The sequence below is a fragment of the Enhydra lutris genome, unplaced genomic scaffold (genome assembly GCF_002288905.1).
Source record: "Enhydra lutris kenyoni isolate GAN:26980312 unplaced genomic scaffold, ASM228890v2 scaffoldscaffold2, whole genome shotgun sequence".
In the NCBI taxonomy this organism is placed as follows: Eukaryota; Metazoa; Chordata; class Mammalia; order Carnivora; family Mustelidae; genus Enhydra; species Enhydra lutris.
The window spans coordinates 96,288,911-96,301,666 of record NW_019154086.1 but is presented as its reverse complement, the minus strand read 5'-3'; the positions used below and the strand labels follow the sequence as shown (position 1 = coordinate 96,301,666).

Below are 12,756 nucleotides of genomic sequence, written 5' to 3'. Positions count from 1 at the left end.
AATAATGGGGTAAATGAAAAAACAATCTCAGCTTATATATTGTGTCTGTCTTGTTAGAGACTTCCTTGTGTAATTTTAATTCCAAATGCCTCCATATTTGCCATCTGTTTTTCCCTGACATTGAGAGTCAAGAAAGTCCAGACAGAAGGTATGTGAAATAAAATGGTTACTAAAGCAGAAAGTGTGATTAACCCTAGAACCTATTATCAATTAAACTAATATTATGGCTTCATGATTTTCTTTCAAAAGTAATTTCCCCCCTCTAAACTGTCTTGGAAAAGCTACTTCTTGCTACCAGTCCTGTCTCAAGGGATATGTACTGACTGGAAATTTTGAGCTTCTATAAAAGTGTTTATTAAATTTTTGAATAATTGCATTAAATACCAACAATAAGCAATTATCATTTTCATGTTTGTTGAGCAATTGCTCCTCATTGAACCACAAACTTGGGCTATAAAATTCAGAATAAAGGGCAAAGTACAAGAAGTTCTTTGCATGGATAAAGCATTCATAGATACTAAGAAACAAGTAAACTAACCAATCAACCAAACAAACCTCAACTAAAAACAAATTGAACATGAAAACTGCATTAGAACAAGTCCAATATACCTGGGGTAAAAATAAATCATAACAACAGTGTGTATTAAACACAATTCTCTTCTGAAGAGTTTATGTCTACTTCTCTGCTTTATGCATCTTTTCCCTTTTAAACTTAGGATAGTTCAAGGGGAAGAGAGATGATATATTGTTTTTACTTTTCCTTCACTTACAAAGGAAACCTGAGAGTATGGAAATATTTTCAGGACACAAATCCTCCAACTACCTGTCCGATGAGAGGAAGCCATTCTTAGGATCATGTCTATTTAAACTAGATCAGGGGCAGAGAACTGCTCCCACTTTGATGCATGATTTTTTGGTTTTGCTAGCTTCAGTTGTTAGAGAGTCTTTTCTTATATGGAGCTGAATTGTTCCTCTGTGATCTAGTTTGGTCATAGGGAGTAATTCTGGGCTCTATTCCATATGATAGTTTTAAATTCTTCTTTCTTCTGTAGGTGAAATATTCTCAGGTTTTACCAGGGTTCGTTCTGAGAGTTCTTTTACACATTGCAGCATTGTAATAACCCTCTTCTTTTGATGTTACCTATGTTATAAATGTACCTGTTAAAATGTCATTAGAAAGTCAATTTAAGAAAATTTCAATTCAGTTCAATTCAGAGAATAGTTATCAAGCAATTTTGATGTGCCAGACACTCTGTTGGGCCCGGGGGCTGTGATAGTGAACACGACCATCTGTCCTCCTGAAGATCACAGTTAGCAAAGACAGATATTCAATAAGTAATTACAACTGTGATGAGTTTATGGAAGAGGATGTAAAGTTGTCTAAAGCAAGGTGGATTTAATTAATCCTGGAGAACATGGAAGGCTTTTGTGATGAGGAGACATTTAAGTGAGGACTTGAAGCATGAGTCGAAATTGGCTGAGATAACAGAGATTCAGGCAGTGGAAGTGGTACAGGAGGAAGCTTTCAGGTCCCCCAAGTCCAACGACACTTTTTAAGAAGAGTATTCCAAGTTCTCATGTCAGTGGAGAGAGTCTTGGGTGGCTGCCACCATTAGGTAATGGGGAACTCCATTGTTCAGAAGGAGCAAGCCCTTGACTTTTCTTTCTGTGTCATGTTGCCTAGCTTTCACAATGATTCCTCTACTTACTTATACCATAAGTTTTCTTTCTTTCTCTCTCCTCTTTCTCTCTCTCTCTCTCTCTTTCTTTCTTTCTTCTATTTCTTTATCATTTAAATTCAATTAGTTAACATATAGTGTATCACGAATTTTGAATGTGGATGAGGTAACTGGACAATGGGCATTAAGGAGGGCATGTGATGTAATGAGCACTAGGTGTTTTATACAACTGATGAATTACTGAATTCTACACCATGGTTTTAACAACTCTTCTGGTTATGGGAATGTATCATTTCAGAAATAAGTGCTTTAAAGCTTTTACTTTTAGAAAAAGTGCTCAACAGACAGCCCCTCTTTCTACTTGGCTATATTTGTGTGCCACACAGCTAATTAGATAAAGACCAGAAAGTTTTCAATGGTTTTTGCATAAAAGAATTTATTGATGACATTCTAAAGAGCTGTTAGTGGCTTAGTAGGTGAAGAAATCATATGGCAGTGGGTTGGGGTGTGAATAGGAAGTGAGCTAATAAATACAGAGAATACAGACACTCTAAAGAATCTTGGCTATAGAAAGAAAAAAAGGGATTGGATAAGTATGTAGAGGAAAAGAGGCATAAGGAAATGTCAGGTTATTTATTTATTTATTTATTTATTTAGAAGAGAGACTATGGCAAGATTAAATATTGCTGGAAGTACACTACTCTTTATGTCAAAGTAAGAAGCATGAGGAAAAGCATCCCTAAAAGGAGCCTCATCCATGATCTTTGGTTGTTTCCAATTTGGTTTAGAAGGTAAATGTAAAACATAAGTAATGACTTAAGAATAGGATATCTTATAATAACCTTTATTGTGAATTAGGTGTGTGGTGAGAAAGGGAAAAGAAGGAAAAAGAAAATTAGGTACTATATATTGAAGCGACAGTGTTTTCAGAAGGTGGTAGCAAACCAGAGATCAACTTGGGCTGGTGGTTTAGAAAAGGAAGAGATTTTGAGGCTCATTTCCTCTACTTTCAATCAGTTTGACTTTAGGGAAGTTATGCAGTTTATTTTTTAATTTTTTAAAGATTTTATTTATTTATTTGACAGAGATCACAAGCAGGCGGAGAGGCAGGCAGAGAGAGAGGAGGAAGCAGGCTCCCCACTGAGCAGAGAGCCCTATGTGGGGCTCGATCCCAGGACCCTGAGATCATGACAGGCAGAGGCTTTTATGCAGTTTTTACAAGCTTTTGTTTTCAGTGTGTAAAAGGCATCATGATGCTGAATTCACTTTTGTGTTTGTGAAGAGGAGATAATTCTTGTAAAGCTCTGAGTATGATTAATGTACAATAAATTATAACTCATAAAATCATAGAAAATGGGACTTGAATGACAAAGACACTATTATTCTTTTTTTTTTAAGATTTTATTTATTTATTTGACAGAGAGAGAGATCACAAGTAGGCAGAGAGGCAGTCAGAGAGAGAGGAGGAAGCAGGCTCCCCGCTGAGCAGAGAGCCCGATGCGGGCCTCGATCCCAGGACCTGGGACCATGACCTGAGCCGAGGGCAGAGGCTTTAACCCACTGAGCCACCCAGGCGCCCCAAAGACACTATTATTCTATCATGGTTTGCACATAGTAGCTCTTCACTAAAAAACTGGAGAGAAAGAAGAAGTGAAATACATATTGTGAGCAAATATATGAAGTGAAAAATATGTGTGAGGATAGATGACAACAAATTAGATGGATCTATAGGTGATGCCCTACAGTTTCATTGTGTTCATGATATTAGGAAAATCTGGGAAATCAGAGTACTTGGAAGCTAGCTAGAAATTCATGATATAAGAGTTAATTACATTATCTGTTATAACAGGTACAAATCTCAGTCCAAAATAAACCAGAGATGTAAGAAACATGACTTGATTCTTCTACAAATCAACTAAATTTTTCTTCAACTCTTTTGTTGTTGTTGTTGATCTTTATTTTATTATATGAATTTTTATCTCAAAATCATAAATGTAACTCTTTAATCTAGCTAGACTAGAGGACAGTAGGAAAATATGAACCAATAGAAGTACAGCAAGAACACAAAGATTATAGACTATTTTGAGCAGATGGGGCAAAGGGGTGCTATCCTGAGTTACAGAAGGAATAATCTGGTAGTTAAGATAAAACAAAATTCAAATTTACTAGATTTGTCCACGGTCAGCAGTGGTGATCTTCTTGTTAGTCTTGCCATTCCTGGACCCAAAGCACTCCATGGGTTCCACAATATTCATGCCCTGTCTCACCTTGCCAAAGACCACATACTCGCCATCCAACCACTCAGTCTTGGCAGTACAGATGAAAAGCTGGGAACCATTAACATTTGCCATGTGTAAGATTCCAGAACCTATGTGCTTCAGGATGAAATTCTCATAATCAAATTTCTCTCCATAGATGAACTTGCTGCCAGTGCCATTATGGCATGTGAAGTCCTGGAATAATCCTGTGAAAGCAGGAACCTTTATAATGAAATCCTTTCTCCCCAGTGTTCAGAGCACAAAAGTTTTCTGCTGTTTTTGGAACTTTGCAAACAGTTGGAAGGAGATGGGGCACAAAGGCTTGCCCTCAATAGTGATGTTGAAGAACACAGTGGGATTGACCATGGTTGGGCAGCAGGGGCAGCTCCGGCGGTGGGGGTGGTCATCTGCAAGATCTCTTCGAATTTTTAGTTTCTTTGGACATCAGACATTTAAGCTGTCTCTCTATTCCCGGGCTTGGGCTTAAGTTCCAGAGAGATGTATGTAATTTCAAGATATTGTATGGCCCATCTTGTTTTTGAGTCATCTGTCCACACAGATATTTGCTGTTAAATTCATGGTTCCATTTAGTCCTTGCTCCATGATCTATACAGTAAACTACTGAGACAACTCTCATTCTTGTCTACCTACAGCTTCAGGTCCAGTGGGTCTCTCTGACATTTTCATGTCAGGCTTGAAAACCGAACCATCATTCTAAAGCTTTTATGCTATTCCCTGGTAAGGGACTTCTGGGACATATCATGGGACAAATGGGAACAAAAAATCAGGGACAAATGAATGGCTTCATTTGCCTTGATGTCTAATTTGTGACTCTACCAATTCTATAGGTTTATGATCTAGGAAAAAGGGCAATACCCACATTTATTCTCTGTCTCCTAAACCACATCAGGATCTTGCCTCCTCACTGAAGTTCTAAATGGAGAGCAGAGTCAATACAGTTCCTCTCTAAACCACCCTACTTTGTCTTTTGCTCTCCCCCAGCCTAGTAGACTATTTTTCTCATATTCAGGGAAAGTCTCTCCCTTTATAATTTTTGATAGCTTCCCCAGATTCCTTCCCCCACCCCCAAATAACCATTTTATGGCATTAGGATTTGGAGAAATAAACCAGGGACTCGTAGGAAGCTTCTGTTTTCTACCCTACCCTGGCACACCCACATCCTCAGGAAATAACTAGAATAGACTATTTGCCTGAATTAGGTGAGAAAGTGGAAAGGGAAAGTGGGAACTTTAAAGAAAAATCCATCTATATTTCAATATTCTGTGATAATGACAATCCATTGTATTACCTTAGAATCTGGTATATAACTTTTAAAAAGTATATTGAGAAAGACCCTACATTGATTATTTAAATTTGACCAGTGTCCTCTGGTCAAATTGAACTTCAGCATGTTTTTATTATCATTATTATTTTTTAATATTTTATTTATTTATTTGACAGAGAGAGATCACAAGTAGGCAGAGAAGCAGGCAGAGAGAGAGGAGGAAGCAGGATCCCTGCTGAGCAGACAGCCTGATGTGGGGCTCGATCCCAGGACCCTGGGATCATGACCTGAGCTGAAGGCAGAGGCTTAACCCACTGAGCCACCCAGGTGCCCCTGATTTCATTATTTTTACTCTCCAATCAAAGTGGACAAATAATTCAGATTAGTTGGCAGAAATGTTAACGTTTGGTGATCACAATTCTGAGATTATAGTGGCCACATATTTAGATGGTTATATGGGTCTTATTGCTCATTTTTGCAAAGAAGATGACCACAACCCAGACTTTCTTCTGTTGGCAAAGTCTGGAAATGTTGATATTGACTTTTGCCCAGGGTTATTGTTTACTTCCCAAGGGCATAAAATTATTTTTTGCAGTTTTGTGCAAAGTGGGATAGCATATATATTTTTACCTACTTAAAATTTTATTCAATATAAAAATCAATTAACAGGTTGGTAGATTTTCACTTTTAGTAAATGCCTTCATGGAAATAAGTTTCTGATCTTTGCAGAATTGACAAAATATCAGAATGAATTCCATTTAATTTTTGAAATCCAAGGAGTGTTTCATGGGTTTGTAATTGCTTTTGTTTCCCAGGCAGTTTCTCCTAGACATTATCTCCAAACCAACCTCAGGATAGGTTAGCACCCTTCAGAGATACCTGTAGGATTCCATGTTCTAGCATCAATATTTTCAATGACACAGCACAATGAAACTGGGGATTGGCAAGGTGATGATTCATGTCATAAGTATTCAATATTACTTTTCTAAATATCCATATAAATATTTGGTTCTAGGCTTTGGACATAAACCTCCAGTGATACCACAAGGATGCATGCTAAGGGTAGTATAACCCTCCAGGAGAGTTTCTAGAAAAGCTTGTCATCTATACTAGTTGTAAAAGCCCAAGTGTGAGTATAGCTATAGGACTTCTTGCCCCCATGATAGCAGCAGGGATGTTGTTAAAATATACTTCTATTCAAAGTGTGTATGATGTTATTCTTGAACAATTGATGTCTCTGGGCCATCTGGCATTTCATGGCTAGGCATTGCACCAACATCATGTGGTGAAGTGGTAGGGACAGGAAATTGTGGCTTATTTCATTGTTTTGTTAACAAAGACTCAGAAGTCAGTAATTGCTTGACATTTCTGAAAGTGTCTTCTAGCTGGAGAGAACACACTTAGACAATGAAATAATGAAAGGGTTATGCAATGAGTTTGTGTGTTGTATGTGTGTGTGCAATATACAAAGTCACCCCAGAGTTATGTGATGGTCTGGATTTGTTTCTGGAGAAGATAAATTATAGAGTAGTATGATAGCCAGCACACCTCTGTCTGAACTGAGTGAAGTAGTTCAAGCAAACACATATTTTAAAAGGTCAGGACTTCATTTTTCTGTTCTCTTCCCAACTCAGATACATGATATATAAAAGAGGGGAGGCCTCTTGAATTCTGCCCGAGTGTATCTGATATTAGTACTGCAGTTTGGACACATTCACATAGGATAACATAGCAAGAACCCAGATATCAAGGCTTTTATCAGGAGCATTAGAAAATTCTAGGCATAGACTTTTCAAACCATCTTACCCAGAATGTCTCTCAGTAGGTATCAGTTTAATGTCTGTAGTAGTGTCTGTGATAACCAAAATCATTGCTGCCTTTGGCCAGAACTTCATGGAGTGGCTAACTATGAGTTGACCATATAATTATATTTAAAGTCAGAATGATGGAGTTGAAATTTCATGAGTCAAAGAGATAGGATGAATTTGGGTCCTGAAACCCAATAAGTATGGATAGGGGCAAATTATGAAACCCACTTGAATATTAATTTCATTATGAAGACAATAATAACTTCCTTAAAGCACTGTTTTAAAAAGATTAGTTGAGAAAAGAAATGCGAGGTCACAGACCTAGATTTAAGGCTCAATAACTTTAAGATGAATCTTTTCAGGTAACTGTTCAGTTACCTTAAAAAAAAAAAACCCCCATCTCAAACCCTTTTTTTTTTTTTTTTTTAAACAAATAGAGACTCTCAACAGAGTTAGAGAAAGGGATGGGCCTTTCTACCTGATTTTTTATTTTATTTTTCAGACAAAGAATGTCATTTCCCCCTAGATTTCTAGTATGACTGAAAGGATAAGGGTTTTGGGTTTGTGTGTGTTTGAATTTTCCATTTGTTTCAGCCACTTAGATTTTAAGAGATGGGTGTCTATTGTAGGAGAGGAGATGTTGCAAGAAAGCAGTGGTGATCAGCTTTGCTTCAGCAAAGTATAGAGAGCACAAGGTGTCTAACAAGGTGAAGGCTTTGAATAATGTTGCCTTTGAAACTCATTTATTTGTGGAAACACATTGGCTGGTTTTACTTGACATAAGGAATCTGAAAGATAATCTGCACTGGTCAGTTTTCAACTGAGTATTTGGTCCACATGGACATATCCAGCCTTCAGTTTCCAGAAATCTTTCTGGTTCATTTGGAGTTGCTTTACATTGTATAGGAAAGAAACTAGCCATCTGAGCACTTGTTTTTGAAAAACTCTCAGTCCTGAATGATTGGAGAGACATTTTTTTTTTAGGATTTTGTTTATTTATTTGATAGACAGAGATCACAAGTAGGCAGAGAGGCACACAGAGAGAGAGAGGACTGGAAGCAGGCTCCATGCCAAGCAAAGAGCCTGATGTGGGCTCGATCCCAGGACACTGGGATCATGACTTGAGCCGAAGGCAGAGGCTTTCACCCACTGAGCCATGCAGGTGCCCCACAGAGAGACATTTTTATTCATAGAAAACACTTGACAATTCTAACATTCAGTCATTTATTTATTTGTGCATCCAAGTTTTTATTCAAATATTCATATTCATACATTCAAGAAATAAGTTAAATGCTGGCACAGTTAAGGCATTGGGCTAGATCACCTGATTTGTCATTCGTCTGGACAAATGTTCAATGTGCCCATCAAGATTGTGGGAGTCCTACTTTGCGTTAGGGTTTTCCAGAGAAACAGAACCAATATGTTTGTTTGTTTCTTCTTTATGAGAAATTGAGTCATGCAGTTATGGAGACTGAGAAGTCTAAAAATCTAAAGTTGCTAGGACTTAAGAAAAGCTGCTGTTTTAGTTGGAGTCCGAAGGCAGGAAAAGAATAGTATCTTGGTTCAAGGCAATCAGGTGGGAGGAGTTCTCTTTTACTTGTGTGAGGTCTTCAACTAATTAGATGAGGCCCACCCACATTATGGAGAGCAATCTGCTTTACTTAGTCTATTGAATCAAATGTGAATCTCATTTTAAACCACCCTCATGGATATACCTAGCATAATGTTTGACCAAATATCTGGGCAACCTATGGCACAGTCAAGCTGAGACAAAACTAATCACCACACTGTTTTTACTGTTGAAATAATAAAATTGACCTACAAAAAAATTGTTTTATAAATCAAAACTTGTCTTTAGACTGTATTTCCCTGAGCTTGATAATTCTCCTTTAGAGAGTCTGTCATTTTCTCTCAGCACTAGCATTTATTTTAAGTTTTCTTCAAAATTCCAAGTACTCCCTAAAAGTTATTGACCAGTGTTCTGCTTTAGAATCCTCCTAAAGTTTGTCTATTTAACTGTTATTAAAATATTCAGATATATATCCAGCCCTAGGCAGGAATAAATGTTACTTCAACTTTCTTAAATTCATCAATAGTTTTGAGGAATATAACATATAAGAGAGCATTTGTTTTATATTACATATGTCCTCAGTAGATATTTCACCCTTTCCTGTGTGCAGAACTTCCACTGGAATGATGATCTCTATTCAACTGCCATAAAACTGCTCCTACACCAAGAAAGCTGTCTTGGATTTTTATATATTTTTAAGCAGGTTCATAAAAAATAGGTCCCTTGCTCTTTTGTAGAGTGGAAAGAGCAATAAATATATTTAATATCATTCAAAGAAATGTGAACATAAAGTGAACTTCATGCATTCTGATTCTAATTGCAAATCATCCTCGCTCTTTTATGGTCACATCACATATAATCAGATTGAGTCAGAGGTTACCTTTAAAAGCAAATCCTTGGCACAACCTACTTGTTTTCTCCAATTTTCTGTCTCCCACCCTCAGGCCCTTTGTGTCCTCTATTCTCACTGTTAAATTCAAGATCTTCTTTTGGGCTCTTGCTGTGGCTCTGGGGTTTAGAATCACTCATCATTAAGTATACAGCAATACCTCAAGATTAGAGGAAATAACCGTGACTTCAACTGAATCATGCCTTCAATGAGAATGTGTATTAACCATATGCCTTTTCATTTATGCTCTTCAACCAGTTAACAATGACAAATTTAAATCAGGCAAAAAAAATTGTTAAGAATTAAGTTTGCTTTATTTTCAAATAGACAATGAACCACGCCCAAATCAATAACTTTTTTTTTAATCATTTGCTCCAAGACTTGCCCTAACTGTAGCTAGAATAGTTAGCTCAACATATATGGTATCACTTGGAGTGTTGTCCCATGCGCTGCTCACCACATTTTTCCTGTGTTCTGACCTGTTAATAATAATAAACACTTACATGGTACTTACCACATGCCAAGAACTGTTCTCCACCTTTCCTCTACCAAAAAATTTTGGTACACTGGGATAAATGCTCAGTTCTCCTGTGGTGCCACTCACACCACCCACATCCTGCATTCTTCAGGTGAGAGTGTTTTCATTATCATTTCTCCATTGACTTCTTTTCCCTGATAAAGTATTGACCATTCAAAATCCCACAAGAGGACACAAATTCTATTCTGGAAAACCATATATTCTAGAACAGTCTTTCTAAATCTCATTAAAGAACACTTCATTCCCCAATGTCTTAGTCCAGTTAATACCTTAATTAATGAATTTTTCATTTCAATTATTAGAAATCTTATACCCTTGTTTTAGGTCTCTAGTGCTTGATCACCAGACTTCTTTCATAAATAAATTCCATCTGCCCACAAGACAGGCATCATCTAGTGGCTTATGGCTGGTTGAATTTTATTTTGAGGGCTAAATTACAGACAGATATTTCTTCCTGAAATTAGTTAAGTCTCAATTTGTGTAGAATAAAAAATTGATTCCGTGAAATCAGATATTAGATTAAGATGCTTTTAGAACATTTTAATATAATTATAAGATGATTAAACTTAAACTCAGAAACTGAAAGGATAATTTTTTTAATGGAACACTTATTCTAAGTAACACTATTAAAAGAATATATTGCATAAACAATCTGAAATTTCAAATGTAAGAAATAATATAGATTGGAAGTTCTTCCAGTGAAGATTTTTAGACATCATAATTTTCTGAAACTGGCATATATTATAGGAGTAATTAATTGCAGATTTCTAAGTTTTAAAAAGAATCCATTTAGCTCTCTATCTCTTGTGTATTACAATATAGAATGTATTCACGTCCATATTATTTCTTTAGGTGAACTGCTTGACTTGAATGAAAGAATATAATTGAATAATTGCATTGACTGAAAAGACTGAGTATTTTTGGCATTTGAAATGGCCTCAAGCTTTCTCTAACATTTATGATTTTCTCTTTGCTTTTGCAGCCGTACTTGTATAGGTTTTGTGTATCTCTCATATTAGCTTTCTGGAATTGAGAGATGAGAAGCCTGGAAAACTCCCCCAACAAGGTCAAGTTCCTGTTGACTAATTCTGTGATCACTGAGAACAGTCTCGGAGTCCTTGAGGCCAAAGGCTGTTGTACAGGCTGTGCTTGGAGCTGAGTGTGGTTTCTGAGAGGCTCTAGCTCAGTGGATGAGGAGAGGCTCCAGGAAGCCTTCAGTCACACTCATAAACCAGTGTGAGTAGAGGGTCTGTGGGTGTGATGAATGCCTGAATGACTCATGGGGGAGGGGAGTGTTAACAGGACTCTCCATCAGAGGCCACTTGCTACAATTTTCCTACGATATGCTTGGAAAGCCCCCCTAATGGAGGAGAGACAGGTTGATGTTTGTCTATTTCAAAAATGCTCTGGTAGGGAAAAGCATTTTCATTTTCAAAAATCCTGAGAATCCTTGAAAGGCTGTATAACTAGTCAATGTACTGGAGCCCATTTCCCCACCCAAAGTATTGTGTATTCTCTGTCTTGGAGACTTGAGCTTTCTTTGCAACTTGAATCATCAGACGTCCAAACCAGGGTTGGCTCTTCATTACTTCTCTCAAGTGTGTCCTAGCTACCCAAGGTTAACCTCTCCATCTGGGTTATTTTATATTTTAAATATTATTTTAAAAAGAAAATGGAGGACTTGCTTCCCGTACCACCTTGCCATGATAGAGGTAATAACTTCTCACTATAGGAATGTTGCCAAAGTGAAAAGAAAGCAAAACTATTTGTGGCTCCACTCAACAAAAGTAAATCATCACTAGTTGTTAGTTTTTTTTTTTTTTATCCAAAGTCTCTCTTACCCTTTTACCCTTTGCTCTTACCCTTTGCTCCATATGCAGCATTCAGTGTGGGGTATTATCATATATTTATAACTCCTTTAAGAGTTATATACATGTCCAATTTGGATAATTTAATATGGAAAATGTTTATAGAAGAAAAAATTACCCATCACCAACATTAACATTTCAGTATATTTCTCTACCAATCACAGTTCACTGTCAGCACGAAAGAAGGCTTCCTTTATGACCAAAAACGTTTTAGTAAATATTAATTATGAAAGCCAAATAAGAGAGAACATTTTAGGGATCTATCAAAACTTCTTAAAAACAATGTCTTCAGAGTATTTCCAATATACTATTTGGTGAGGAAACAAAGCATATGAACCATCATGGAGAAGCCCGCATCCCAAAGTGACTTCTTGTGTACAATCTGTTTTTCCCCCTTTCTTCATCCCCAACATCCCTATCTATGACACTCAAAAGAAACTAGGAAACTTTTGTCAAATTTTGATTTTTTCCTCCAAAGTCCTACAAATACAGATTCCCTGAAAATGTACCAAGATTTACAGGAAGAAATGGTAACTTGTATTCTTTTAGTCCTTTCATGTACTTCTTAGTAGCTTTATTTTATCTGTATATTTACAGATATTTATTCTTACCTTTTATTTATTTGTAGTTCACATGAAATACTTCAAAACACAGATAATGATTATTTTTCACACAATAAAGAGTACTGAGTACCTTACAGAGGACAAGGCACATATTAGATGTATTTCTTGTTATTGCTAAGAAATAAGACTGAATGAATAAATTCTATTTATTCTATAGTAGCAAACAGTTGAAAAACTCAAGGTTCTTCTCTGGAGCACAAGTTTTAAATTCAGAATCCAGAGAACCTTGTAATTGTAT

General features: G+C 36.7%; 1 pseudogene; it reads right to left on the bottom strand.

Moving 5' to 3' along the window:
• Positions 1-3,844: 3,844 nt before the first annotated feature.
• LOC111151943 lies at positions 3,845-4,303 on the bottom strand (annotated as a pseudogene).
• Positions 4,304-12,756: the final 8,453 nt, after the last annotated feature.